The 27,658-nt window shown below is 49.8% G+C and overlaps 1 long non-coding RNA gene across 1 annotated transcript; it reads right to left on the bottom strand.

Moving 5' to 3' along the window:
• Nucleotides 1-705: 705 nt before the first annotated feature.
• On the bottom strand, nt 706-27,658 carry LOC135812605 (uncharacterized). The gene is made up of 3 exons (XR_010552865.1): nt 27,380-27,658; nt 27,080-27,274; nt 706-1,454 (listed from the first exon to the last, which is right to left on the bottom strand). It is a non-coding gene; the product is annotated as an uncharacterized LOC135812605 (long non-coding RNA).

The following is a 27,658-nucleotide window of genomic DNA, read 5'->3' as shown; positions in this document are numbered from 1 at the left end:
TTGTCATTGACCGTGTATTCTCCGTACCGTATGCACCACAGTCTCATTTTCCGCCAAAGTAGGAGTTGTGCCCTGTTTGTATGTGTGACCATACACACTTGGTCTTTGTGGTCCACTTCACAACAATAACACACACAGAAGTCTCTGCTGTGAGCACGGTGGCTCGGCAATGGGCTGCTGTGAGCACGGTGGCTCGGCAATGGCTTTATTATTGATATTATTATATCTCCTTCCTGATATATATTTTTTTTCTTTTTTCTTTTTTGAATAATTGTACGCATAGGGCCTGATATCATAAGAAAATTTAGCACAAGACACTGCTGCTACTTTGTCGCACAGCAAAACACACAGAAAACGACAAAAGTTACAATGAATGTAACAACACCCGTCCAAGCTAAAGGACCGACATCCCTGCCCCAGGACGGCATCTCGAACCCCCCACACACTCACCACACGGTCATCATCCAGCTTCAGTTCAATCACTGTATTCTTCCCCTGCAGACTCAACCCCCCTGTCACTAGCCATACAATCTGAAGCTGTATGTAACCATACAATGGCCCACGACGCACACACCACCCCTACGTTTTTTAACTAAAAAAGAAAAGCAGTCGTACCTGCAACAGCCACATGGCCAATAAGAAAAACCAATACGATAATATATCGATAAACACACACCCAGAAGTCAGGGGTGGGAGGGTGGGATACAAACTGCACCAACGAAAAGCCACTGCGAAGTGACAGGAATGCGGTCCAGCACAACATATTTGCGGACGCAAAAAGTTGTGGGGAAATCCCAAAATCGGTGCGGTTTTGCATGAGCCCAAATGTTCAGGTTACCCACAAAGACACAAGCTTTCCAACTCTCTTTGGCCGTTGGAAAGCGTACCGTCTTTGTGGTCCACTTCACAACAATAACACACACAGAAGTCTCTACTGTGAGCACGGTGGCTCGGCAATGGCGACAGAAAAGGATAGCCCTGGGTACATGCCTTGCCATATACTCTGTGTTACCTGTCAAATTGTGTCATCCGATTCGGCTGCATAGCGCTTGCATAGATTCCCAATATTTGCCAATACGAGGTTTGGATTCGTCCAGTAAGGCAGACTGCACTATCCATGTTCCTGAACAACACTCTCATTAACATCCTACTCGCGCAGCATCTATAGAAAACAGCTCTCGGCCCTGGTATACGTCATAGAGATGTAAAGGCCATGGTAAATGCCAAGCAGGTGTCTCGCCGTACAATGGCTGGCCCAGCTGCTGATGTGATCATGCCAAAACGTCTGTATATAGGCCACAGTCCATACTGTACGGTCAGGGCATTGACTCGGTAGGTACCAAATGGCCCCCCTGAACCCAGGCATCTTCGTGCTCTTCAGACCACTGCGATAGCCACACAACTGAGCGCAAGATTAAGACAAGATATGTCACTTCCGTGCCCAACGCCTCCACCTGTGGAAACATACAAGTCACAGAAGCGAAGCACAAACACAACACACAACTGCAGGCCAAAGAGGTACTGTACTGTATTTCTCACTAATTCCCCGACGGTACTCACACCCATCAAACTGTGCCACTTTGGCAATATTTCTCTCACTCGTTTCCCGAAGGCATTCACACCCATGAGACTGCGGCATCAGCTCTCTCTTCCTCTCTCTCTTTCTCTCTCTCTCTCTCTCTCTCTCTCTCTCTCTCTCTCTCTCTCCTTCTCTCTCTCATTACCCGAAGGCATTCACACACACCAAACTGTGCCACTGCAGCATTAGCTCTCTCTCTCTCTCTCATTACCCGAAGGCATTCACACAGACCAAACTGTGCCACTGTGGCATTAGCTCTCTCTCTCTCTCTCTCTCTCTCTCTCTCTCTCTCTCTCTCTCTCTCTCTCTCTCTCTATCTCTCTCTCTCTCTCTCTCTCTCTCTCTCATTGCCCGAAGGCATTCACACCCACCAAACTGTGCCACTGCGGCGTTAGTTCTCTCTCTCTCATTGCCCGAAAGCATTCACACCCACCAAACCGTGCCACTTCGGCAATATCTCGGTGCCACTGCGGCATTAGCTCTCTCTCTCTCTCTCTCTCACTCATTGCCCGAAGGCATTCACACCCACCAAACCGTGCCACTGCGGCATTAGTTCTCTCTCTCTCATCGCCCGAAGACATTCACACCCACCAAACTGTGCCACTTCGGCAATATCTCGGTGCCACCGCGGTATTAGTTCTCTCTCTCTCATTGCCCGAAAGCATTCACACCCACCAAAACTGTGCCACTTCGGCAATATCTCCGTGCCACCGCAGCATTAGCTCTCTCTCACTCATAGCCCGAAGGCATTCACACCCACCAAACTGTGCCACTTCGGCAATATCTCGGTGCCACCGCGGCATTAGTTCTCTCTCTCTCATTGCCCGAAAGCATTCACACCCACCAAAACTGTGCCACTTCGGCAATATCTCTGTGCCACCGCGGCATTAGCTCTCTCTCTCTCTCACTCATTGCCCGAAGGCATTCACACCCACCAAACCGTGCCACTGCGGCATTAGGTCTCTCTCGCTCATAGCCCGAAGGCATTCACACCCACCAAACTGTGCCACTTCGGCAATATCTCCGTGCCACCGCGGCATTAGCTCTCTCTCTCACTCATTGCCCGAAGGCATTCACACCCACCAAACTGTGCCACCGCGGCATTAGTTCTCTCTCTCTCTCTCTCATTGCCCGAAGGCATTCACACCCACCAAACTGTGCCACTGCGGCATTAGCTCTCTCTCTCTCTCTCTCATTGCCCGAAGACATTCACACCCACGAAATTGTGCCACTGTGGCATTAGCTCTCTCTCTCTCTCTCTTCATTGCCCGAAGGCATTCGCACCCTTCACACTTCTGAGCCGCACTGGGGCTCTCTTACACTTCACTGACAAGGGCAAAGTAAGAATAGGATACCAGATATACGGTAATCGGCTACACAACTATTTCACACTTTTCGGTGTTTGTCTCCTTCATGCTCGTTACTCCTTATTCATGCTTCCGCAGGTACCCTTGTCTCATTCATGCTCGTTATTCCTTATTCATGCTTTCGTAGGTACCCAACTATTTCACACTTTTTGGTGTTTGTCTCATTCATGCTCGTTATTCATTATTCATGCTTCCGCAGGTACCCTTGTCTCATTCATGCTCGTTATTCCTTATTCATGCTTTCGTAGGTACCCAACTATTTCACACTTTTTGGTGTTTGTCTCATTCATGCTCGTATTCATTATTCATGCTTCCGCAGGTACCCTTGTCTCATTCATGCTCGTTATTCCTTATTCATGCTTTCGTAGTTACCCATATACCTTATAATGGATTCTGTTTTTCATGTCCATGGATCATAGTGATGTTTCATCACTGGTTTAGCGGCAAAGCACCGAGAATTATGAGTAAATACATCCCTTGCACACAAATTGCATGACCTACCAGGCCCATACATTATACTCATCCGCTTGTAAGAAGCTCGTTGCATGGCCTGACCACTCATTCAATGCAAAATGAATACCTTAAGCCCAAAACAGACATTGTTTATCATCATGTACACTTGCCTGATGGATAATTCAGCCCAGGTGGTATCTGAGGGGATTTATATGCCCTCGGCACAGGTGTGGCTGTAAAGCATCTCACTTGTCAGATTGCCGCTGTGGGCGATTCCAGCTTTTTCTTGGTGGCTGCCAAGAACTCGGCTAGCCTCCTCTGCTGCAATACCGCTACTGAGAATAGGAGGCGGCCACATTAAATCCATCCACTTCCGTGCCACTCAAATATTGCAGCATCTCTGCCATCATGGTTTGATCATTCTCCACGGCCTCCAGACTTAGATTGACGCCGGCTCTCACACTACGCTCGAACATCTTGCTGCTTGTGCAGAAGTTGCTTGCTGAGCGGTCGGGGTGTTGCCGCTACTTACTGGAACCCCGGAATTTTTTGTGAAAATCTCTCCACTCATTCACGCGGCCAAAGAGCCCATGCAGGGGCAGCACTGTGAGGTACGTCCATTATTACCGTGATGTGAGATAACTCGCTGGCTAGTTGCAGCTGGAAACATGCGCAACTGAATGCAATACGCGACATACGGGTACCGACCGACCGACAAAGCTGGCATATACGGATGACCACCAGCAGGAAAATTAGTGGCTGACTGGCTGTGAAGGGCGAATATGGGTGCCCAGCAACATACTGCATTGTGAACAATGTACGAGTGATTACTTATACATGGTCGATGGTTTTACATGTTGACTGACAAACAGCAACATTCACCAGGCCTGCAGCAGATGCCACAATGGTTGGCTGACCAGCTGCACTGGACGAATCATTTGGCAGATTCTCCGCAGATAATACTGTATGTGACGGACTAGAAGTAGTAGCAATGGCCAAATTTGGCATATTCGCAGCAGATGACACTGGATTTGGCTGATAAGACGCAGCAACAAAGTTGGCTGGACAGCATCAATGGACAAACTTGGCAGCCTAGCCCCGCTGTAGATCACACTATTATTTGGATGAACACTCGCAGCAGGCCGGCCGTACGTAACAATGACATGCTTGGACGGCAGTTGACGTCCAGGGATCTAGCTGTTCAGCAGCAGAGGTAAAAACGGCCGAAGCTGAAGAAAAACTAACCTGCCTACGCCCCGGCAGGGTGAATATTTGACTTGCCAACATAAAACAGCCAAGAAATCGTTCAATCACGTCTTCCCTCTGACCACCAGCATCGATTTTCTTTCCTGCTGTAAAGCTACAGTTGAAGCCCTGTTCTCGTCGAAAGAGCACTCTTCCATGATCATGTTAGACCCAAAATGTCATAGAACTCCAAAATACAAACTGCACCAACGAAAAGCCACTGCGAAGTGACAGGAATGCGGTCCAGCACAACATTTTTGCGGACGCAAAAAGTTGTGGGGAAATCCCAAAATCGGTGCGATTTTGCATGAGCCCAAATGTTCAGGTTACCCACAAAGACACAAGCTTTCCAACTCTCTTTGGCCGTTGGAAAGCGTACCGTTTCGCTGGAGCGACACCAGGCTCGCTGCCGCCGAACCTCGTCGCCGAAGCGAATCCCAGTGCATGTGTGACCGAGCCCTAAAGCTAAGAACGGCGATGTTGGTTTTCTGGCAGCTTGTGGAATACATATGATCCAGTACGGATTGTTCCTAAGAACGTGCTATAAGAACGCAGCCAGATTGCAGAAAAAATAAGAACGTTCCAGGCTAACCCCTTGGAAACAACGTTCTTGGGCGCGCGACTCTACTGTACGTTCCAGACCAAGCCGTGAATCGCCCTCGCTCTGACTCGTCCGGACTAGTAATGACTGTACTTCTGATCCACCCTCCCAAAAAAGAAAGAAAAAAAGTATAATATAAACCACGTTTATAAATTTATAAAAGCACGTTTTCGGCGGGAAAACGAAAAAACCGGATCTCCATCAATCGAACCTATCCCATCCTAGGATGGGCACCCCCTCCACCCATCCTAAGATGGGCACCTGCCCATTTTAGGATGGGCAGAATCGACGGACGGGCCGGAACAGATGCAGCACAGAGTAGGGGAGCATCATACATGGACAGGGCAGTCCATAAGAGTACAGTCATGCATAAATACGGTAGTGCATACATAACAGTCTGTACGTGTACAGGGGGTGTGTGTGTCCCATATGGTGCAGTGGTATGTGCAGTCGATTTCCAATCGAGAGGTTGCGGGTTCAATGGACCGTATGCGTGTTAAAACAAAATGGCGTCACGATTTATTGAAAGCAGGGAGTCGTAAAAGTATTTTACGACTCCCTGATTGAAAGTGGTATACAGTCAGATCTCGCTTATCCGGTCCTCCTTTATCCGGATCCCTCGCCATCCGGAAGAAAATAGCTGGTTACGGATTTACAACATACGCATTGCATCCAACATAACTGGTGTTTGGTTATCCGGTTCCCTTGCCTATCCGGATATTTTTGTGGAAAACGGATGTGTGCGGTTAAGCGAGGTCTGACTGTAGTTGGTGGTACGAGTGTTCAAACCCATTTGAACTTCATACTGTTCGTCTTCTTTTTGACATGCTCTCTTTCCATCGTCCTTAGCTTTTGTTTGTTGAGAGCTGTTTTGGCTTTATCCTATACCTCTGGGGGATGCTAAGTGATGGTTTTGAGAGGCTGGTGATGGCTGTGAGCGAGAGTTTGCCGATCGGCGTCGTCCTCGCTATAGCGATGAAAATACTAGTTACTGCGCACCTGGCAGATATCACAACACGTCGGAGCGTCCAGGAGCAAAGGAATCTTGGGTTTTCACTGGAATCTAGTTCCTCCAGCATCGTGTAGCCCACCGTCGGTGAATGGCCGTCCAGAAAGGTCGAACCTGGTCTTCGCAGTCCTGCGAGGCACACTGAATACGCCTGTCATGTATTCTACAAATAAAAATCACGAAGTAGTGGACTTTATAGTGATGAGTCTATCCTGTATGCTGCAAAAGACGCAGGAAATGTGACTGGTGTCCGTACACTGGACGCCAATATCATCCCAGTCTTCTCCTGCAGGATCTGTTTGACATTGACATACCGGTATGCAGTGGGTCGACATTGGCCTGGTTTGGCAGCTATCTGCCTGGGTGGATGTAGCAGGTTTGCATTGGCGCGTCGTCCAGTCCGACATTTTCTTGTAACTGTGGAGTACCGGCAGGGTTTGAGAGGTTGCTCGTGCTGTGAACACATCTCTACTACCTGTCTCGTCCTGGAAGTGCCGTCTCGCCGCTTCCTTGCTCTATAGTCACGCCGTTATTTCGCTTTGTTTCGTGGTGCAGCTCAAAACCTGCCCAAACAACTGTGAGCTCGCAACATGGTATGGACAACTTGCACCACTCATGCTGGTTAACTAAAACCGAGATAGTCGAGTAAGCGAGTTCACTCCCTGGGCCATGGCAAGATCTGTTCAGCGCGGGCTATTCCAACCTCCAAGTGCATAGTCACCGATCGATCCATGCGATGGTGGTTGACCTACAAAGAGCCAAGGTCTACGAGTACTACTATTGGATGCTGTCTACATGCAGTCAACAAAATCAAAGTACCTCAGTATGCCCCAGAATAGGGCATGTGCATCTATAGCATGACACAACAGGGGTTCTGGCGGCACCTGTCAAACAAGCAGTAGCGACTAGTGCCAGCTACCTATTGGAGGCTAGCCGCTACAGTCTGTCACTGGAGATAATTATTATTATTATGTTCACTGTTTAGACTGAGCACAGTCAATGATGCCCAATCAATCTGCCCAATGTGTGTTCTGTTCCACCTAATTATAACGTCCCATCGCATCAACCCTACTACACGCACATGTCGTCACTCTAGCATGACTTGTGTTATTATTGTTTATTTTGATTCGCACGATAAATAGAGCACAATAAACGTTAACTTGACCGAAGGATAAAGGCGACTGCAGACAGAGGAACACATCGAGGTACAGGTACCGGCATCAATACAGTATCAGAGAGAAACAAACCAAAATGAGAGGTACGCAGAAAAAACTCTCGTAAGCCCAAGGGGAAGTGGTTGATGAGGGATGAATGCACTCTCCACGCTCATCTACACTGTTCGTGGAAATGCACACATACATACAATAATATACAACATAGCAATAGCATGCACAGAACCGAACAATTTCATGTTCACACATGCAAGCACAGACCTGAACATTAGTACCAAAAGCCGATACAGACAATATCCCCATACACACAGACGCACACACACACACACACACACACACACACACACACACAATGTCCCATGTATGCGCCCGTGGCGAGAAAAGCACGCAAATCTACAAATGCACTGGATGTGAACCCACAGATTTTCTCTTATAGCAACGATAGCGGATCTGATTCTGAATGAAACACACACACACAATACAATCATTGAATACCCATCCGCAGATGATGGCAGGTCCTGAAAGAACAGGCAGTGTTCCAGTAATGGGGAACAGAACTTCGAGTGGCGAGTGAGGTATACACACACACACACGTGCGTGCGCGGGCACACACTAAAGTATTCAGAAATAGAATCGACATTGTAGTATTCATTGGTTGGGGAATGGAAAGGAAAATAAAATATTGCTGTAGGTTATTGTTGTAAGGACACTGGGAGCACAACAGAAAGGTAAGCAACTTGCTTTGAAGCAAAGAAAGTTATTATTCCACGGATCTCAGAAGGAAGGAACGTTCCAGAATGCTGCACTGGCAACAGGCGGCCTGCATGTGCGCGGCCCCTGGAGTCGGTCCAGCTGCCGGCCTTGCAGTGCTGAAAAGAATGTGCAGTACAGCATGTCACATAGTATCGCAGCCTGGACAAATAGGCGCTGGGAAGTCCTAGTTATGTGCTCACCTACACCACGATGCACCAATCTTCTGAGCTACTTTGGCAACAACTTTGTCCACTTGAGACTCCCATGGGCTGAGCCAGTTGTTGAGGGCTGCACCAAGGTGGACGGCAATGACCGCTGATGGCAAGGCAATCCATGACACCCAGTCACTAGGGCATCGTCAACATGGCGCTGAGGCTGGATCGATAAAATCAACCTTTAGGCTGTCGCGGGGTTGACAACGAGGCCGCTGTCTCGAAGCTAGTCAGTCAGCCTGGTCACCGCCATTGACGAACCAGTCGCCACCGCCAGCAGTGGCGGTAGGTTGTGACAAGTGTGGTGCAATATTGTCAGCAAATTCAGTACTTAGGATAAGATGAGTGACAAAGGGAACGTTGTGTTTGATAATATTGAAGTGAACAGGGATGATCACAAACCCTGCGCGTACTCCACCGTGAGTTACAAGAAAATTCCGGACTGGACGACGAGCAAACGCCAACCGGCTACATCCAACCAGGCAGATACTATTACGATAGCTGCCAAACCAGGTCAATGCCGACCTACTGCATAACGTCAATGTCAAACAGATCCTGCAGGAGAAGACTGGGGTGTTGGCGTCCAGTCACTGAGTGTACAGACACCAGTCACATTTCTTGAGTCTTTTGCAGCATACAGTCCACTGCTTCGTGATTTTTATTTGTAGAATACATGACAGGCGTATTCAGTGTGCCTCGCAGGACTGCGAGATGCTGCAGAAGACCAGGTTCGACCTTTCTGGACGGCCATTCACCGACGGTGGGCTACACGGTGCTGGAGGAACTAGATTCCAGTGAAAACCCAAGATTCCTTTTCTCCTGGACGCTCCGACGTGTTGTGATATCTGCCAGGTGCGCAGTAACTAGTATTTTCATCGCTACAGCGAGGACGACGCCGATCGGCAAACTCTCGCTCACAGCCATCACCAGCCTCTCAAAACCATCACTTGGCATCCCCCGGAGGTACAGGAGAAAGCCACAACAGCTCACAACAAACAAAAGCTAAGGACGATGGAAAGAGAGCATGTCAAAAAGAAGACGAACAGTATGAAGTTCAAATGGTTTTGAACACTCGTACCACCAACTATACCACTTTCAATAAATCGTGACGCCATTTTGTTTTAACATGAATATCGCGGATTCCCGACGATTATGGTCGCACACGCCTTTCTTCTCTTTCTCGGACTCTTCCTGACTTTTCTTTCATTCTCCTGGGTGGTTACCAACAGCCAGTGTATGCCGGAGTATGTGGTGTGGTGTGTGTGTGTGTGTAGAAAAAATGGAAAAATGAAAAATAGGGATTCACTGGCCAGAAAAAGTCACTTCAAACAGCTGTGTGGTGGATACCAGGCTAAAAATAGTGGCGGTCAATTCATCAGCCTTGCAAGCTGTTGAATGGTGTAATCCCAGCACAAGTTGCTTTGTCTAAACATAGCTGTTCGCTATCATCGCTTCCGCGATGGGCATGTCTGAGGTCTGAGGTACAGGGGGTCACGGATGCGCGGTCATCCCGTACATGAGCTTTTGAACTCTCCTTGGTCGTTTTATTGCCGTTGTTGGCCTTTGCCGTAGTGGCGGACTCCTTCAATGATGTTACCTCTTGCCTTAGCTCAATGACAAGGTTTGAGAGATCGTCTAGTCTCCGCCAGAGGCAGGCTTCATTGTCCCTTGACTCTCTAATGAACGCAGCCAAATTTTCTACCATACTGACCACGTTGTGGTGGATCCCGGGAATACTACTGAGTACCTCTACCTGCTCCGCGCTTGAGAGCTCGCCCATGGCGACAGATTGCTCCTTGTCGCAACCTGGCTACCTAAGCTACAACTACACTACATTACACTGAAACCACTGCTACCTGCCTGCCACCAGTCCGGCCTAATGCCGGCTGGGCTGTCCGAGACGATGTGAAAAAACTGGAGCTCGAAAAACGCGTACCTACCCCTACTTGCTTCATACAGTGTAGTATCCCTGCTTTACAGTTTACACATGACTAGTATAGTAGTACATGTACATGTATTTTGCATGACTCTTATTGTTTAGAAGAATACAGTACTTCCTACATTTACGAGTGTTCTTCCATGATCCTTGCATGGCGCCACTACACACTGGAGAGTAGCTAGACCAACACTAATTATCAGTAGTATTCATTGTTTCCAAAATACAATACTTGTGCCGCTATGCTTCATTTGTAAGAGGTCCTTGTTTTTGTTTTTCTTCTTTTCTTCTTTTTTTTCTTCTACAAAATCCACATATCTCCAGACACTGGGGTGAATGATGGAGTGTGGTGGTGGGGCCCATTAAGCTCCGCCGACCAGAGGTCTCGGCTTCATAGCTCCATGGATCCACCAAAGGGATATTGGGTAGGGAGGATTAAATTGAAAAAGAAAACAGAAGAAAGAAAATGGAAAGATTGTATTGCTCAGTGAGCAAAAGAATAAGTTGAGTATTGATGTGAACGCTGTTAGACTTTTAAATTCAAGAGGAGACTGTCTGTGAGGAGAGATTACATGTATGTCCAAGCAGGGTAGGACACTGTACCCTCTTACTCGCGTATGCTATGAGTGGCCCAGTGCCAGTTCGTTCTGAGGAGATGGTGATAAGCTGCTGTCTTGAACTTTTGGATGTTCTTTGGGTGAAATGGGTGGGGAATGATAGAGGTAGGCAGCTGGTTCCAAATTGGGATGACGGAGTGGGGAAAGGCTCGGCTCACATTGTTCCGGGAATTGGCAGGAAGAACATTCTGTAACTGATGGGGATGCGCGGTGGACAGTCGTACAGCCTGGCGGGTGAGGCGTGTGGTCCTGGGTTGGTGTGTCGGGGGTGGAGCCATTCTCGAGAGAAGAGCGGGAGAATTATCGCAAAGGGCTTTATACAGGAGGCAGAGGGCAGCGATAGTGTGGCAAATTATGAGGCTAGGAAGCCAGCATTGCGGATGTATTGCCTTGATGGCTCGCTCCTGCACCCAGTCCAGCCGATTCAAGTGGGAAGGAGCTGCCCCCATCCAGACGATTGGGCAGTACTCCATAACCGGACGGACAAAGGCTTTGTAGGCTCGAAGCCGGGCAGGAATAGTCAGCAAGTGAAATGCCTTGCGCAAGGCTCCAAGTCTCTGCGTTGCTCGGACTACAACAGTTCGGATATGCTGGCTGAATTTTAGCTGATGGTCAAACGTGATGCTGAGTACTTTGATGGAGGGCTGCTCCTGGACAGGAGTTCAATTGAAGACAATGGGGGGTATTGGCCAGTCCCGACGATGGTGGGAAATTGTAAGGGCCTGAGATTTGGCTGGCTCGAACTGCACTTTCCAATCCGAGCCCCAACTGGATACTAGGTCGGCAGCAGCCTGGAGTACTCTAGCGTTGTCAGGAACAGCAGCGAGCGTTGCAATTTCGGCGTATAGGGTTGTGTCGTCGGCGAATGAGGCAAGGTTGGAGCCGATTGGGAGGTGGTCTTCAAGGTCATTGACGTAGACCAAGAATAAGGTGGGGCCCAGGATACTGCCCTGTGGCACCCCAGCCTTAACTGGGCGTCTGGCTGATGTCTGGCCGGAGATGAGGACTTGAAGTGTGCGGTTGCAGAGGTAGTCTTGGAGCCACCGATGCAGGTCTCCCGAGATGCCATACACTCTAGCCTTGTGCAACACACCAGTGTCAGACACCCAGTGCAGTTGTATGGACTTATCTTCACTGCGATATCAGTTTCATGCTCCAATGCTTCCTTTGTAGAACCGAGGCGTGCTGCGATTAATCAATGGCATTTCCAGATTGCTTGCTACACTATTGTAGTATTGTTTCTTCTTCAGTCCAAAACAACAAGAGCCCAGAGTCAAACCATGCACAGCAACTAAAAGCCGCGAAGTCCGTTTCACGCGCGCGCGGGAAACGGCACATGCTACATGCATAACATCACGATGTACTACTACTACTACTACATGCATCATGAATGTCTGGAGTGGCCAAGGAATGCCACAGCGCGTAGGAACACGTGAACACTACATCTCTCCCAAGCACAGATGAAAAAACGTAGGGTGAAAAGTGGAAAACTGAAAACACGAGGCATGGATAAATGACTTGATGTCAGGCTGTCCCTCTCCCTATGCTACAGATAGAAAAGGCGGAGCAGGTAAACAGTCACACAAAGGATAAAAGGGAAAAAACTGAAGCCAGTCTGAGATTCAGGGTGGACTTGATGCACACATACATCAGGTGGCGCGTGCTGTTTGGACATATTTGTGGACCGCCTTGGCCGAGCGCGGTGGCTGCTGACGCCGCCGGTGGGGCAAGGGTGGTGTTGTCGGTGGTAGCGGCGGGGTAGGTAGTGGAGGCTCGGGCGACGGAGGATGAACCACGATAGCGGGAGCCGGCTTCATAAATGACACATGCCTAGAGACCCGCTGGCCTGTGACTGGATGGGTGATGACCACGGTGGAGCCCGTCATCTCGTCCACAGTCCATGGGTTTGGATCCCAGATTGAGTCGAGCTTGTTGTGCTGCCGTTCGTTCTTGCGCAGAACTTGTTGACCCGGCTTGAGGGTGATGGTCGAAGCCGGTTGCGCACTGCGATGGTGGTTCGCCGCCTCGCATTGGCGGGCGCGGAACGCATGCTCCTTGTTCGCCGTGACGGTCGCATCTGGTGCTGGGGCCGTGCACAGGCTGGGGAGAGTGTCCCGGATGCTGCGGCCGAACATGATGGTAGCTGGCGGCAGGCCTGTGACGGGGTGGGGAGTGGTGCGGTATGCGAGTAGCCACTCGTCAAGTGCAGCACGCAAATCTCGGCCATCCAGTTGGGCAGCACGGAGGACCTTGCCGATCGTGCGGTTCATCCGCTCCACTGCACCATTGGCTTGGGGCCAGAGAGGAGGCGTGCAACGGTGAGCGATGCCCATCTGGGCCAGGAAACGGTTGAACTCCGCCGAGCGGAACTGGGGGCCGTTGTCAGAGACCACTTCTTCTGGCAGGCCGAATGCTGCGAACGCACTGCGGAGCACTGCAAGTACGCCAGCTGTAGCGGGAGTGGAGTTGAACACGTGAGTGACTGGGTAGCGACTCAGTTGGTCCACCGCAACCAAGAGTGTGCTTCCGCCTGGCAAGGGGCCATACAGGTCGACAAACACCCGTTGCCATGGCGCCGTCGATGGTGGGGTCGGTGTGGATTCCGGCCGGTATGGGCCTGTTGGCGTGTTTGCCTAACAGGAGAGGCATTGGCGGCAGAGGGATTCCGCAGCGGATGTCATGCCAGGCCACCAGACTTTCGTGTACAGTCGTTGCTTGGTCCGTGTCATGACTTGGTGGCCGGAGTGGGCCAGTTGAAGTGTCCGCTCTCGGAGAGACAGTGGAATCACCAGACGATAGTCCTTGAGCAGGAGACCGTCGGCGGCGGAGAGTTCATGCCTTTGTGTGTAGAAAGGGCGGATGTCCACTGCCTTGTCGTCCCACATGCCCGTCTGCAGTGACAGCAGCACGGCCTGGAGGGTTGAGTCTGCTCGAGTTGCGCCTTGGATGTCGGACAAGAGGAGGGCGTTGGGAACAGAGGACTGCGCGATGGCATTGATATAGGCGGTGTCCTCCTCCTCACCAACATTCGGCAGGGGAGGATGTGGCTGAGGGTGACGACTCACGACGTCTGCTGGGTTGGTAGGGCCAGGTTCATACACCAGCTTGAAGTGGAGGTCTTGGACCTTGAGAGCCATCCGTTCAATGCGGGGTGGAGGTCGTGAAGACGGGTGAAGCAGCTGTAGAAGGGGCTTGTGGTCGGTGTGGACCGTGAAGCCGGGGTCGCCGCTGAGGAAATGGGAGAAGCGCAAGCAGCCGTACTTCACACCGAGGGCTTCGCGTTCCGTTTGCGAATAACGCTGCTCAGTGGGGGTCAGGCTGCGGCTTGCGAAAGCGACTGGTTTCAGCTCGGAGTGATCCTGGACGACTGCTTCAGGAGACTGGCAGAGGATGGCGCCAAGGCCAACGGGTGAGGCATCGACGTAAAGGTGAGTGTGTTTGGTACGGTCGAAGTAGGCGAGGGCCCGATCAGCTGCTATGTCGGCTTTGATGGCATCGAATGCTGCCTGAGCCTCGGGTGACCAATCCCACTGCTGACCCTTGCCAAGGAGTTTCCGCAGGGGTGCCGTCTTGGTGGCCATGTCGGGGATGTAATGGCGCATGAATGTCGCCAAACCCAGGAAACTCTTGATATCGGAAGCTGACTTGGGTGTGGCGAAAACAGCAATGCTCTCTTTGTGGTGTGGTGCAGCCTGAGTGCCCCGGCGACTGTAGATAGTCGACGTGAAGGCCAGGCGGGTTTGGCGAAACTGGCACTTCGCCAGGTTGAGGGTAACATTGTGGGCACGTAGGCGTTGCAGGCAGACGTGCAGGCGCTCATCGTGGACTTGGGCCGTCTCGCCGTAGATGAATATATTGTCGTGCACGCTGCGAACACCTGGGAGACCCGCGAGGACACGGTCCATGGTCCGCTGGAGGATCTCAGACGCTGAAGCCAACCCCATGGCGAGTCGCTTGCACCGCATTAGGCCGAGGGGTGTGTGGAACACGGTGAAAAGACGGGATGACTCGGCCAGTGAGATCTGGTGGAAGGCCTTGTTCATATCCAACTCGGTGAACACGGTGGCCCCTGGCATGTCAGAAGTAATCTCCTCGAGCGTGGGGATGGGATGGCGTTCCCGTGCCGCAACGGCGTTGACATCACGGAAATCCTGCGTGAGGCGCACTTTGCCCTTGCGCTTCGGCACGACCACCATTCGGGCAACCCATGGGGTGGGGCCAGTGGCAGGCTCGATGACATCCAATGCGACCTGCTCATGGAGCTCAGCGAGTGCGTCCTCCTGGAGGTGGACAGCCACTTTGGATGGTGCGTGAGCGACAGGGCGGGCGTTGCCATCTACGTAGATATGGGCTTCTACGTCGTTGATGCAGCCGAGGCCCTGGAAGCGGTCGTGGTACTCAGCAAGGTCGTCTGGCAGTTGCGGACTTTCGATGCTGTGGACCAGCTGGATGAGGCCAAAACGCATGGCGGTCTCGCGGCCAACGATAGCAGCGGTACGTGGCGCGTGTGCGACAACGAGGAATGTTGCCGTCGAACTCATGGTAGCGGAGGAAACACAGAGGGTGATGCTACCCAGAAGAGGAAGAGGTGAAGTTGAGCCGTAAGCAAAGATTTGCACATCCGTTTGCTGAAGTGCTGCACCAGGGGCAACCTTTGCCAGGTCACCAGTATTGATGATATTGTGACTGGCACCACTATCCACCAAGACAGTCAGGGGTATGCCGTTGACGTGCACGGTGCGCCGGGCATCCTCACGGCAGGGTGCCGTAGATGGGCGAGGCGGAGAGTCGGTAGAAAACAGCTCTGCGCCAATCTCTAAAGAATGAATGGCATGGTGGCCGCTGTTGACAGCGTGCTGGTCAGAGTGTTGGTGGGGACGGCGTTCCCTGAACGTGCGGGCCTGGATGGCGGAGTCCGAGGCGCGGCACGCCGCAGCGAAATGGTTTGGCTTGCCACAGCGGCTACAGAACTGGCCCTTGGCAGCGTCACATGTGGCATGGCCTGGCTTTCCACACCGGTAGCAGGTCAGACCGGATGAGGTAGACTGTGGACACTGGGCTTGGGGCTGGCGTGCAGCTGCGTAGCCGTGGCGCTGTGACCCTGAGAGGGCATCCACATGGGCAGGCTGGGGTGCTGCTGACGCCAGGGAAGCGACGTGGGCGTCCTGCTGTGAAGCCACTGAAGAGCCCAGAGAGGCGTCCTTGATGGCGAGTACATAGGTGATGCTGGCCTCATACGCGCGGGCTGCTTTCAGAGCTTTGTCGGAGTCGAGGCCATCGATCTCCAGCAGTTTTCGCGGAAGGGCGTCGGACTTGCAGCCGATGATCAGCTGGTCCAAGACAGCCAATTTTTCCGCGGCCGTATCCGGGAAGCCGCTGCGTTTCACGTGGTCGCCCAAACGACAACAGAAACCCTCCATAGTCTCGTTCGGCTGTTGACGAAGCTGACGGAAATTGAACCTGAGGAGCGTTTTGTTTTGGTGTTTATCGAACTCGTCCTGCAATGCTTTGGCGAGGTCGTCGAATGTTGCCCCTGTGTTGCTGAGAGTGGGCACGAGTTGCTGGATGTCGTCTCCTCCCAGGTACTGGAGTAGCCCACGCTGTTGGTCGTCATCGCCAATTTTGGACGCAGCAAGATAAAGTTTGAAACTCCGTGTCCAGGCGGGCCAGCGCGTGGCGGCATCGTAGAGGGAGACATAAATAGGAAAAGGTCCAGGGGGCGGAATGGCGGGTGGTCGGTCACCCATGCTCGCCGCGGAGGAACGAAATAGCTCGCAGCGCCAATGTAGTATTGTTTCTTCTTCAGTCCAAAACAACAAGAGTCCAGAGTCAAACCATGCACAGCAACTAAAAGCCGCGAAGTCCGTTTCACGCGCGCGCGGGAAACGGCACATGCTACATGCATAACATCACGATGTACTACTACTACTACATGCATCATGAATGTCTGGAGTGGCCAAGGAATGCCACAGCGCGTAGGAACACGCGAACACTACAACTATCACATACTCTCTTTAGCTGTTTTGCTGCCTGCTGCTTGTTTCCCGCAATAGACACCAGCTGAAGCTTCCTAGCTGGCCCCCTTGCCAACGGCCTTGTTAGATTTTGTATAAGTAGTTCTCTAGTTTGTATTTCATACGTGGTTGATTGAGAGCAAGTTCACTTACGAATATTTGATAAGATAACCTCCAGGCCGTGCCGGAGTAAGTTCTGAAACGTTCGTTGACTGACTGTGGGTAGTTGCCTCCTTGCCTTAGACCACGCACACTACACATACATGTATATGCATAATAATTATGCTGCTAATGTATACATAATGTATGATGGATCTGTGCAAAATCACAGGGGAATTTTTTTGTATAGGGCGTTGTACTGTACTGTCCCCGGGGAAAATTGCGGGAAAAATCGCAAAAACGCGGGGAAAAACGCGGCATAATATGGCATAATTTGCGGTGAATTTGCGGTAAATATGCGGTAAATATGCGGTGAATAATATTGATGTGCGGCAATTTTCGGTGCTAGTATGTAGTGAAATCAATCAGTTACAAGTCTCTGGTGTAAGCACTCGTCATATTTGAGTAAAAAGCCGCCACGGTGAGACGTTGCTGACCGAACAGTGCACTGTGTGTACGTTTAGTGCAACAAAAAAGTTCAAAAACGCGGGAAAATCGCGGAAAACGCGGTCTTTTAAAAAATCGCAAAAAACGCGGAAAAAAACGCGGCCGCGGAATCGCAATTTTCCCCGGGGACAGACTGTAGTAGCAAAAGTTCAACGCCGACACGGGGTCAACGCGCCGTCCGACCTACAATTGCAGCTACGACCGTCACCAAGAGTACATAAAAAAAAGGTTTACTCTTGTCGTCACTGATTGTAGTGGACTGGACATGTTATCAAGGGAGTCGTAAACCTACGACTTCCTAGTGTATCTACTTGTACTTGTACAACATGACTGTACAACTGTATGGAATTTGATGCGAACAGGCGGATTATTCCAATTTTATGCGATTCGTATGCAATTTGCCTCGAATTATGCGATCATTCGATTTTGGTAGGAATTATGCGAAAATTATGCTAGCATAATCCGTCAAGGCCTAGTTGGAGGACGAGAGATGAGGGTAGGCATTGGCGGATAATGCTCGAAACGGTGGCAGATTCTGCTCGAAAACCCTAGTAAAATAAAAGTTAATAATAGTGTCAAGTAAAGTCGGCGGAATAGCGCGAGCTCCGGTGTGGGGAGCAAACCTTTCTTACAAATCATCGCCGAAGTCGCAACCACTACTTCGTACTGTTAATAATAATAATAATAATAATAACTGGTTTTGAGGGAAAGAGACAAACGGGAAAAGTCTGAAGAAAAAATTGACTGTCACCACCAGGACTCGAACCAGGGACCCTCGCTTGTAGCCAGCGATGCTCTAACCACTGAGCTATGGTGTAGTCGTCATCCAAGCAGAGACCGTTCAATGTTTTCTTCAGACTTCGTAACTCACACTTCCTGTGAATCCACACAGGCGGGTGGGACGCAGCCCTCACTGTACCCACACACTTCACGTACAAACTAGCACGCGGGGAGCCCCAAGTCATAAAATATTAACTGGTTTTGAGGGAAAGAGACAAACGGGAAAAGTCTGAAGAAAAAATTGACTGTCACCACCAGGACTCGAACCAGGGACCCTCGCTTGAAGCCAGCGATGCTCTAACCACTGAGCTATGGTGTAGTCGTCATCCAAGCAGAGACCGTTCAATGTTTTCTTCAGACTTCGTAACTCACACTTCCTGTGAATCCACACAGGCGGGTGGGACGCAGCCCTCACTGTACCCACACACTTCACGTACAAACTAGCACGCGGGGAGCCCCAAGTCATAAAATATTAACTGGTTTTGAGGGAAAGAGACAAACGGGAAAAGTCTGAAGAAAAAATTGACTGTCACCACCAGGACTCGAACCAGGGACCCTCGCTTGTAGCCAGCGATGCTCTAACCACTGAGCTATGGTGTAGTCGTCATCCAAGCAGAGACCGTTCAATGTTTTCTTCAGACTTCGTAACTCACACTTCCTGTGAATCCACACAGGCGGGTGGGACGCAGCCCTCACTGTACCCACACACTTCACGTACAAACTAGCACGCGGGGAGCCCCAAGTCATAAAATATTAACTGGTTTTGAGGGAAAGAGACAAACGGGAAAAGTCTGAAGAAAAAAATTGACTGTCACCACCAGGACTCGAACCAGGGACCCTCGCTTGTAGCCAGCGATGCTCTAACCACTGAGCTATGGTGTAGTCGTCATCCAAGCAGAGACCGTTCAATGTTTTCTTCAGACTTCGTAACTCACACTTCCTGTGAATCCACACAGGCGGGTGGGACGCAGCCCTCACTGTACCCACACACTTCACGTACAAACTAGCACGCGGGGAGCCCCAAGTCATAAAATATTAACTGGTTTTGAGGGAAAGAGACAAACGGGAAAAGTCTGAAGAAAAAATTGACTGTCACCACCAGGACTCGAACCAGGGACCCTCGCTTGTAGCCAGCGATGCTCTAACCACTGAGCTATGGTGTAGTCGTCATCCAAGCAGAGACCGTTCAATGTTTTCTTCAGACTTCGTAACTCACACTTCCTGTGAATCCACACAGGCGGGTGGGACGCAGCCCTCACTGTACCCACACACTTCACGTACAAACTAGCACGCGGGGAGCCCCAAGTCATAAAATATTAACTGGTTTTGAGGGAAAGAGACAAACGGGAAAAGTCTGAAGAAAAAAATTGACTGTCACCACCAGGACTCGAACCAGGGACCCTCGCTTGTAGCCAGCGATGCTCTAACCACTGAGCTATGGTGTAGTCGTCATCCAAGCAGAGACCGTTCAATGTTTTCTTCAGACTTCGTAACTCACACTTCCTGTGAATCCACACAGGCGGGTGGGACGCAGCCCTCACTGTACCCACACACTTCACGTACAAACTAGCACGCGGGGAGCCCCAAGTCATAAAATATTAACTGGTTTTGAGGGAAAGAGACAAACGGGAAAAGTCTGATAATAATAATAATAATAATAATAATAAACTTTTCTAAGCACTCGCAGACTCCATTGCAGCCATTCACACATTATAGGGTACCTCACTTCTAACTCTCCAACTACGGTCTCTTTGCTGCATATGTTCACTTCACTTCCAAAAAAAAACAAATAATATTAGATATAAATTGAATGCACCAAATTTTCGGGCATGGCCCATCTTCAGGGTGAAAAAGAAAACCATTCAACTAAAGCTAACAAAAACTGAAACGAGTATATATGCTGTGTGGTGCGGTAGTGCTGGAAATCTTTGTATGTGTGAAGGGTAGCAGCAATGGTGAAGTGTGTTGGTAGAAAGGGAAGGAGCGAAAGAGACCAGTGGAGAGCTGTGTCTGTAAGTGTGAATATGTGTTAGTGCGATGTGAAGGGAAAGCACGAGAAGTGTGGTTACCAGCAGCAATGGTGAAGTGTGTTGGTAGAAAGTGAAGGAGCGAAGTGGAGAGCTGTGTCTGTAAGTGTGAATATGTGTTAGTGACATGGAGAATAGAATGCAAAGCATCAATGTAGTTGGGTCCATGGGTGTGAAGACAAAGATGACGACAACTATTTGCTAAGCACTATATAACCATATAACCAGCTAGCACACATAAACATCAAATATCCGCAACATCACAGTCTACCACAATTTACAACACCAGCATCTAACACAATAATTTCACACTGTGTCCAGCAGTCTCCAGCCACGATCCCTGTTAACACTTGGGCGTTTATCACGAATGAACATTGCTTCACGTATACGACGATTCACAAGGGAAGACTGCTTGGCGAGAATTGATGCGTTGGTGATGGGTGTAGATGTGATTGCTTGTTGTGGGTGGTGTTCTGCATAGTGTTCTCCCCATGGCGTCTCCAGCGCTTGCGCTTTGGCCTCTCTGCAATGCTCCTCAAATCTCTTCCTTGCAGTTCGCTCGGTCTCGCCAACGTACTCCTCGGCGCAAAGTGCACATAACATCGAGTAGATAACATCCTGAGACAAACATTGACCACTCTCCATACCAGCATCACATGCACGACATTCAACTGGTCGCCCCCTCCCTCTTCTCTTCTTATACACTTCCTTCGGGCATTCAGGACGGGACAATGATGACGATACCAACATGTCCCTTAGTGACCGACCGGACTGGAACACCACACGCACATCCTTACTGAAAGACCTCACCGTACGACGAACATCACGTGCCAAACGATCATTGACGAAGGGCAGTTTGATGATGGATGTGTACGATTGTTGTTGTTGTATGGTGGATGATGGTCTTGGTGTGCTTGCATGGTGCTTGGCTGCTTGAATAGCGTGTTGTGGGTAGTCGTTGTCTTGTAGTAATGTCTCGATCTTCTTCTCTCCCCGCTCCCTCCCCCTGTCGGTTGACGCGTTGCTATTTGCGCGCCGAAACTGCTCCTGGGCAACCGAACGCTTCACCCCCAATGGCAATGAAGACACGTACGATAGATGGACACCACTATGACTGGGCTTAACGAACAACTCCCACTGCACAACACCACTCGCCACAGAGATAGACAAGTCGAGGTAGCTGACTGTGTGCGAGACATTCTGCTGGGTGTGTTCTACTGTGAAGCGTATGTCTGGGTGTCTGCTGCTCAAGTACTGCACGAACTCCATCAACTTGACAAGACCATGACACCATACTACCAGACAATCATCGATGTAGCGACGATACAAGCGAGGCTTCCACGGAAACATAGCCATCGCCTCCGACTCGAGCTTCGACATGAAAATGATTGCCATTGGGGGTGCGAGATGGTTGCCCATTGCCAGGCCTTTCCGCTGCCGGTACTGGACACCGTCAAATTCGAAGTAGTTGGACGATAACACGACTGACAGGAGCTCCCGAACATCCGACAGTGACAGGTGAAACATATCTACTTCCTTCCGATGCAACTCCAAGAACTCCATGACGACATCAATGCTCTCGACAACTGGTATGTTAGAATACAACGAGACAACATCCAGTGAGGCAATGATACAATCATCGGGAAGAACACCAACATCACTCAACACGTCAATACACTCCTTTGTACTGGTCAAATGTGCTGGAACGAACTTCAACAACTGATTAAGGATACGTTCCAGTAACAAGGAGACATTATCCATTGACGAACCGCACGTAGACACAACTGGGCGCAGCGGAAGACCTGGCTTATGGTCTTTGGGTAGACCGTAGAATTGGCTCAGTCGTGAGTTATGTGGGAGAATGGCTTTGGCGAGTGGTTGTGGTAGCTTGTGTTGGGTGATCTCAGCGACTTTCTTGCGTGTGTGTTTGTCAAGGTCTTCTACCTTCACGTCACAGCGCTCATAACTATCCCGACACTCCAACATGACATTCGCTTTCTGTACATAACTGTCACGAGACATCACTACAAATCCCTTACTCTTGTCAGATGGCTTAACCACGATTCCTTCATTCCTCCGTAAGGTGGAGAGGGCCTCCTTCTCCCGTCTCGTTAGTTGACGTCCGTTATTGGAGGTATTGATGTCGGCCTCTCTCTTGTACAGTCTCATGATGTTTCCCTTCAGTCTCCTTAATCCGTTTTCCTTCTCATCATCCATGCTTGGCGCTTGCTTGGTCGTGGTTGCAATCTTTCTCAGTCTCGTGTCATTGTCTAGATGTCGCACGGGCCTCCCCGTAACCGTCTGATGAGAAGCTGCTTGCGTCCGGTTTTTCTCCGCCTCTTCTTTCCACCTCAGACCGAACGCCAGTCTCTCCACACCCACCTCCGCCTGCTGCACTGTTGACTTCGTCACGCGTCTGCCAGGAATAAACTTTGGTCCGAGCTCCATCACCTTTCTCGCTACCTCTGGCACCTCGCTCTCCACCGCTTCCTCAATCACAACTCTATTTCTCCGATTCTGGGCATCCATAGCTGGGGCCTGCTCCGCCAATGCCTCCCTACTCCTCACCAAACAGTCCAACTTCCTTCTCAGTCGCCTCGTCTCGTCCTCCCGTACACACTCGCTCATTTGACTGCAATGGCCTATCACCCATGTCGCTTTGCCTGGCAACATCCTCCTGTGGACTTCCCATCGCAGAGATGCTTGCCTGTCTTTGAGTCGTCTTATGCAGGTGAACTTGTCCTTTATGATTTGATTCAGAACTAGTTGCTGGAAATGGGTCTCTTGTTTGGCAACGGCGGCTCCAAAAAGATGCGTAGCCTTCGAACAGTTCCTAATACATCCAGGAATAACACCATGATGTCGACAGGCTGTAAGGAATTTGACAGAACACCTACTCTTAGACAACGACACACTACATTTCACCAATTCCCAGGGGAGAGTGCGATCTGGACCAACAGGATACACTTTTCTATAACAATCGTACACATCCATCATCAAACTGCCCTTCGTCAATGATCGTTTGGCACGTGATGTTCGTCGTACGGTGAGGTCTTTCAGTAAGGATGTGCGTGTGGTGTTCCAGTCCGGTCGGTCACTAAGGGACATGTTGGTATCGTCATCATTGTCCCGTCCTGAATGCCCGAAGGAAGTGTATAAGAAGAGAAGAGGGAGGGGGCGACCAGTTGAATGTCGTGCATGTGATGCTGGTATGGAGAGTGGTCAATGTTTGTCTCAGGATGTTATCTACTCGATGTTATGTGCACTTTGCGCCGAGGAGTACGTTGGCGAGACCGAGCGAACTGCAAGGAAGAGATTTGAGGAGCATTGCAGAGAGGCCAAAGCGCAAGCGCTGGAGACGCCATGGGGAGAACACTATGCAGAACACCACCCACAACAAGCAATCACATCTACACCCATCACCAACGCATCAATTCTCGCCAAGCAGTCTTCCCTTGTGAATCGTCGTATACGTGAAGCAATGTTCATTCGTGATAAACGCCCAAGTGTTAACAGGGATCGTGGCTGGAGACTGCTGGACACAGTGTGAAATTATTGTGTTAGATGCTGGTGTTGTAAATTGTGGTAGACTGTGATGTTGCGGATATTTGATGTTTATGTGTGCTAGCTGGTTATATGGTTATATAGTGCTTAGCAAATAGTTGTCGTCATCTTTGTCTTCACACCCATGGACCCAACTACATTGATGCTTTGCATTCTATTCTCCATGTCACTAACACATATTCACACTTACAGACACAGCTCTCCACTTCGCTCCTTCACTTTCTACCAACACACTTCACCATTGCTGCTGGTAACCACACTTCTCGTGCTTTCCCTTCACATCGCACTAACACATATTCACACTTACAGACACAGCTCTCCACTGGTCTCTTTCGCTCCTTCCCTTTCTACCAACACACTTCACCATTGCTGCTACCCTTCACACATACAAAGATTTCCAGCACTACCGCACCACACAGCATATATACTCGTTTCAGTTTTTGTTAGCTTTAGTTGAATGGTTTTCTTTTTCACCCTGAAGATGGGCCATGCCCGAAAATTTGGTGCATTCAATTTATATCTAATATTATTTGTTTTTTTTTGGAAGTGAAGTGAACATATGCAGCAAAGAGACCGTAGTTGGAGAGTTAGAAGTGAGGTACCCTATAATGAATAATAATAAAAGCAGTGAAATTGGCAGAACCATACAAACCTTATGGCGGGCAATTCCTCGAATTCTGCTCCATTTCTTTATCCACATACCAAACATGCATGAAACTTACCAGAAAAAGTACCGAATTATGCCAATTTTTCTGCCGGCATTATCCGCATATGCCTAGATGAGGGTAGTTAGGGAGGGGCTGATCCGTGCTCGGAGTTGCCTCCGCACGAGCAGCTTATGCTTGAAGAGTTCCGTGAAGCGGAGTAGGCTGTTCTTGGTCAGCAGAGGTTGGATGGCTGGGTGGGTTCCCGCTAAGGACCGATTTCCACTACGGTACCATGAGGGCCTATAGTATCTGAGTCGTAGAAATGTGGTCACATTTGGCCGTAGTCTGAAGCCGCCGATTTCCAAAAAATAAGGGCTTACAAAAGTAACTTACAAAAAGTAAGTAGTTGTAGGGCGCGCTCACACTGCGACCAAGACGGCATGCGTCTGTACTACCGTAGGGCCTTCCCTATCAAAATAATAAATTCTTCTACTATTCCCCCCCACTTACTACTACTAGTACCATGAGCACTGGGCCATACTCTCGGTGGCAAGTCGCCGTTGAAGTCGGTGCTGCAAGAAATCATAATAATTATCACAATGACCTGACGTCACAACTAAAGAAAAACAAAAACAAAAGTGCTGACTGCTGTCACTGCATGCATGCTAGCGCTAGTACAGTACTAGTACTAGTATATACAGAAGCCTTGCTTGGTAGTTTAAAGGGGAAGTTAAGGCAAAAATTAAAATTTCACCAGTTGTAGTCTTCGGGGTGCTGAGTCGAATGGTCTTGGTCCGAGAAAGCTGAGACGCTCCCTTCCTACTTGAATCCCAATCGAACTCGCGCACTTCCACCGAAACTGGGTGACTGCGCCCTACTAGATGGGGATTTGTATGCAAAATGTCACTAAAAGCGCCGTTTCGTTCTTATAAAAGCACGGATGACCGCGATTGGCCCATATGTTGTAGTCTTTTGGATGCTGAGTCGACTGGTTTTGGTCCGAAAAGGCTGCGATGCAGCGTTCCTCCTTTATTCCCAATCGAACATGGTTGAACAAGCGGTCACGTGCTCCTGCGTACACCAGTCAGCTGGTCACCGTGCCTGCAGGGTAGACTTGCTAGCCTGTTTGACCTTTTTTGGGTGCAGTCCTGTCACTCGAGTTGAACTCGAGTTGAACCTTGGTGTGAAAGTTGTCGCCTGCTGGCGTGGTGACCAGGTGATTTTGGCACCCAGGAGCACGTGACCACTTGTTCAACCATGTTCGATTGGGAATAAAGGAGGAACGCTGCATCGCAGCCTTTTCGGACCAAAACCAGTCGACTCAGCGTCCAAAAGACTACAACATATGGGCCAATCGCGGTCATCCGTGCTTTTATAGGAACGAAATGGCGCTTTTAGTGACATTTTGCATACAAATCCCCATCTAGTAGGGCGCAGTCACCCAGTTTTGGTGGAAGTGCGCGAGTTCGATTGGGATTCAAGTAGGAAGGGAGCGTCTCAGCTTTCTCGGACCAAGACCATTCGACTCAGCACCCCGAAGACTACAACTGGTGAAATTTTAATTTTTCCCTTAACTTCCCCTTTAACATGTTTTTCGATTTTGACAGCATGTTACAAGGCGAGGACGCGTAGTGCTCCTGACTACAACCATAAACCGGTTGGCAGAGTCCCGGTCTTGCGACCATTTGAACCGTATTGGGAAAACCCAGGTTCGGACCCTCGTTACTCTACGGGTTGGTAGGATTTTTATAATTTTCGTTTTTTGTGTTGTAGAAGTCGTCGTGTTGCCGCCGTAGTATTGTCGTCGTTGCTGCAGCTGCAGGGATCACGTCTGGAAGGATTTGTGATGTTATTTTCTTGTCTTCCTCTGTAATTAAATTATTTGTAATTTATATTTCTTTTTTCTTTTGTTCTTTTGTTCTTTTTCTTTTTTCTTGTCTTTTTCCAACTTCTGCCCATGGCGTCCTTCTCTCAGCTCGTCAGCTGTAACAGTCATAGTCATCACCATGACGACTGTTGTGAGAAGGTGCTCGCTGCCGACGAGGTTGGTGATGTCCCGACGAGGCCATGGGTAGGCCTTCACCACGTCGGAACACCCCGTCTGCACGTTGGTGTTGTGGTCTGGGTGTTGATGGACGTTGATGTTGTTGTAATAGTTGTTGTCGTTGTAATTGTCGTTGATTGTTGTTGTTGTTGATTGTTGTTGTTGTTGTTGTTGTTGTTGTTGTTGTTGTTGTTCTCCTTAGAGTTGTTCTCGTTGTTGCTGTTGGTCTTGGTAATACTAATAGTCTTGTTCACGGACCTCATGAATTCCACAAATAAAACAGAGTTATATTTCTTGAATCAGCTTCAGGGTTACTTTTCCTTCAATTATGAATGATTTGTGGAATGTTGCAATTGGTAACATGGAAACATAAGTTCAGTGCAGCTTCCAGTATGTTGTTCAGGTGAGGTACACCGGTTTTGGGATTAAATGTCGGAAGTCAGCATTGCTTACCTCGGCTGTTGCGCTGGACCGTCTTGGGTTCCCTCGTAGTTAATTAATTGTGCGTCCCCCCAGGGGGTTTGGGCTCTCCGGTATTAATCCTTTGTTGAAACGAGAAATTGTTTACTAATTAATTATTGATGAAGGGGTTAGTGTTGTATCACGTTCTTCGTGGCGTGGGCTGAGTCTTCTGCCAGGTGGACGGAGCTATAAAACACACAGACAGGACGGCGGTTATTGGTGTATCGAAGGAGAAGAGAAGTCTCACTGGCGGGTCTCTGAGAGAGACACACGTGTTGACTTTGGACTTACCGGGAGATCTCTCCAGGTTGTCCGAGGAGCTGATAAGATGGTCGTCGACGTCGAAGGTGAACGTAGGCTGAGGAAGATATGTGGAGTGTAGTCGGACACGACGTGATGGCTTCTTGTTGTCTTCGCGAGTTGTGTTCTGGAGACGTCGATCTTGCGTGGTGTCGTAGGTCGTGCGCGGGGATCGCGCGTAGATCTGCGTGCGGTGATGCTGGCGCGCGTGGTGCTCCGGGGCGTTTGTCGTCCTCGTCGTTCCGACAATGGTGAGTCGTACTTGCGGAC

Source organism: Sycon ciliatum, chromosome 3, assembly GCF_964019385.1.
Source record: "Sycon ciliatum chromosome 3, ocSycCili1.1, whole genome shotgun sequence".
Classification (NCBI taxonomy): Eukaryota; Metazoa; Porifera; class Calcarea; order Leucosolenida; family Sycettidae; genus Sycon; species Sycon ciliatum.
This window is presented reverse-complemented; position numbering and strand designations above follow the sequence as displayed.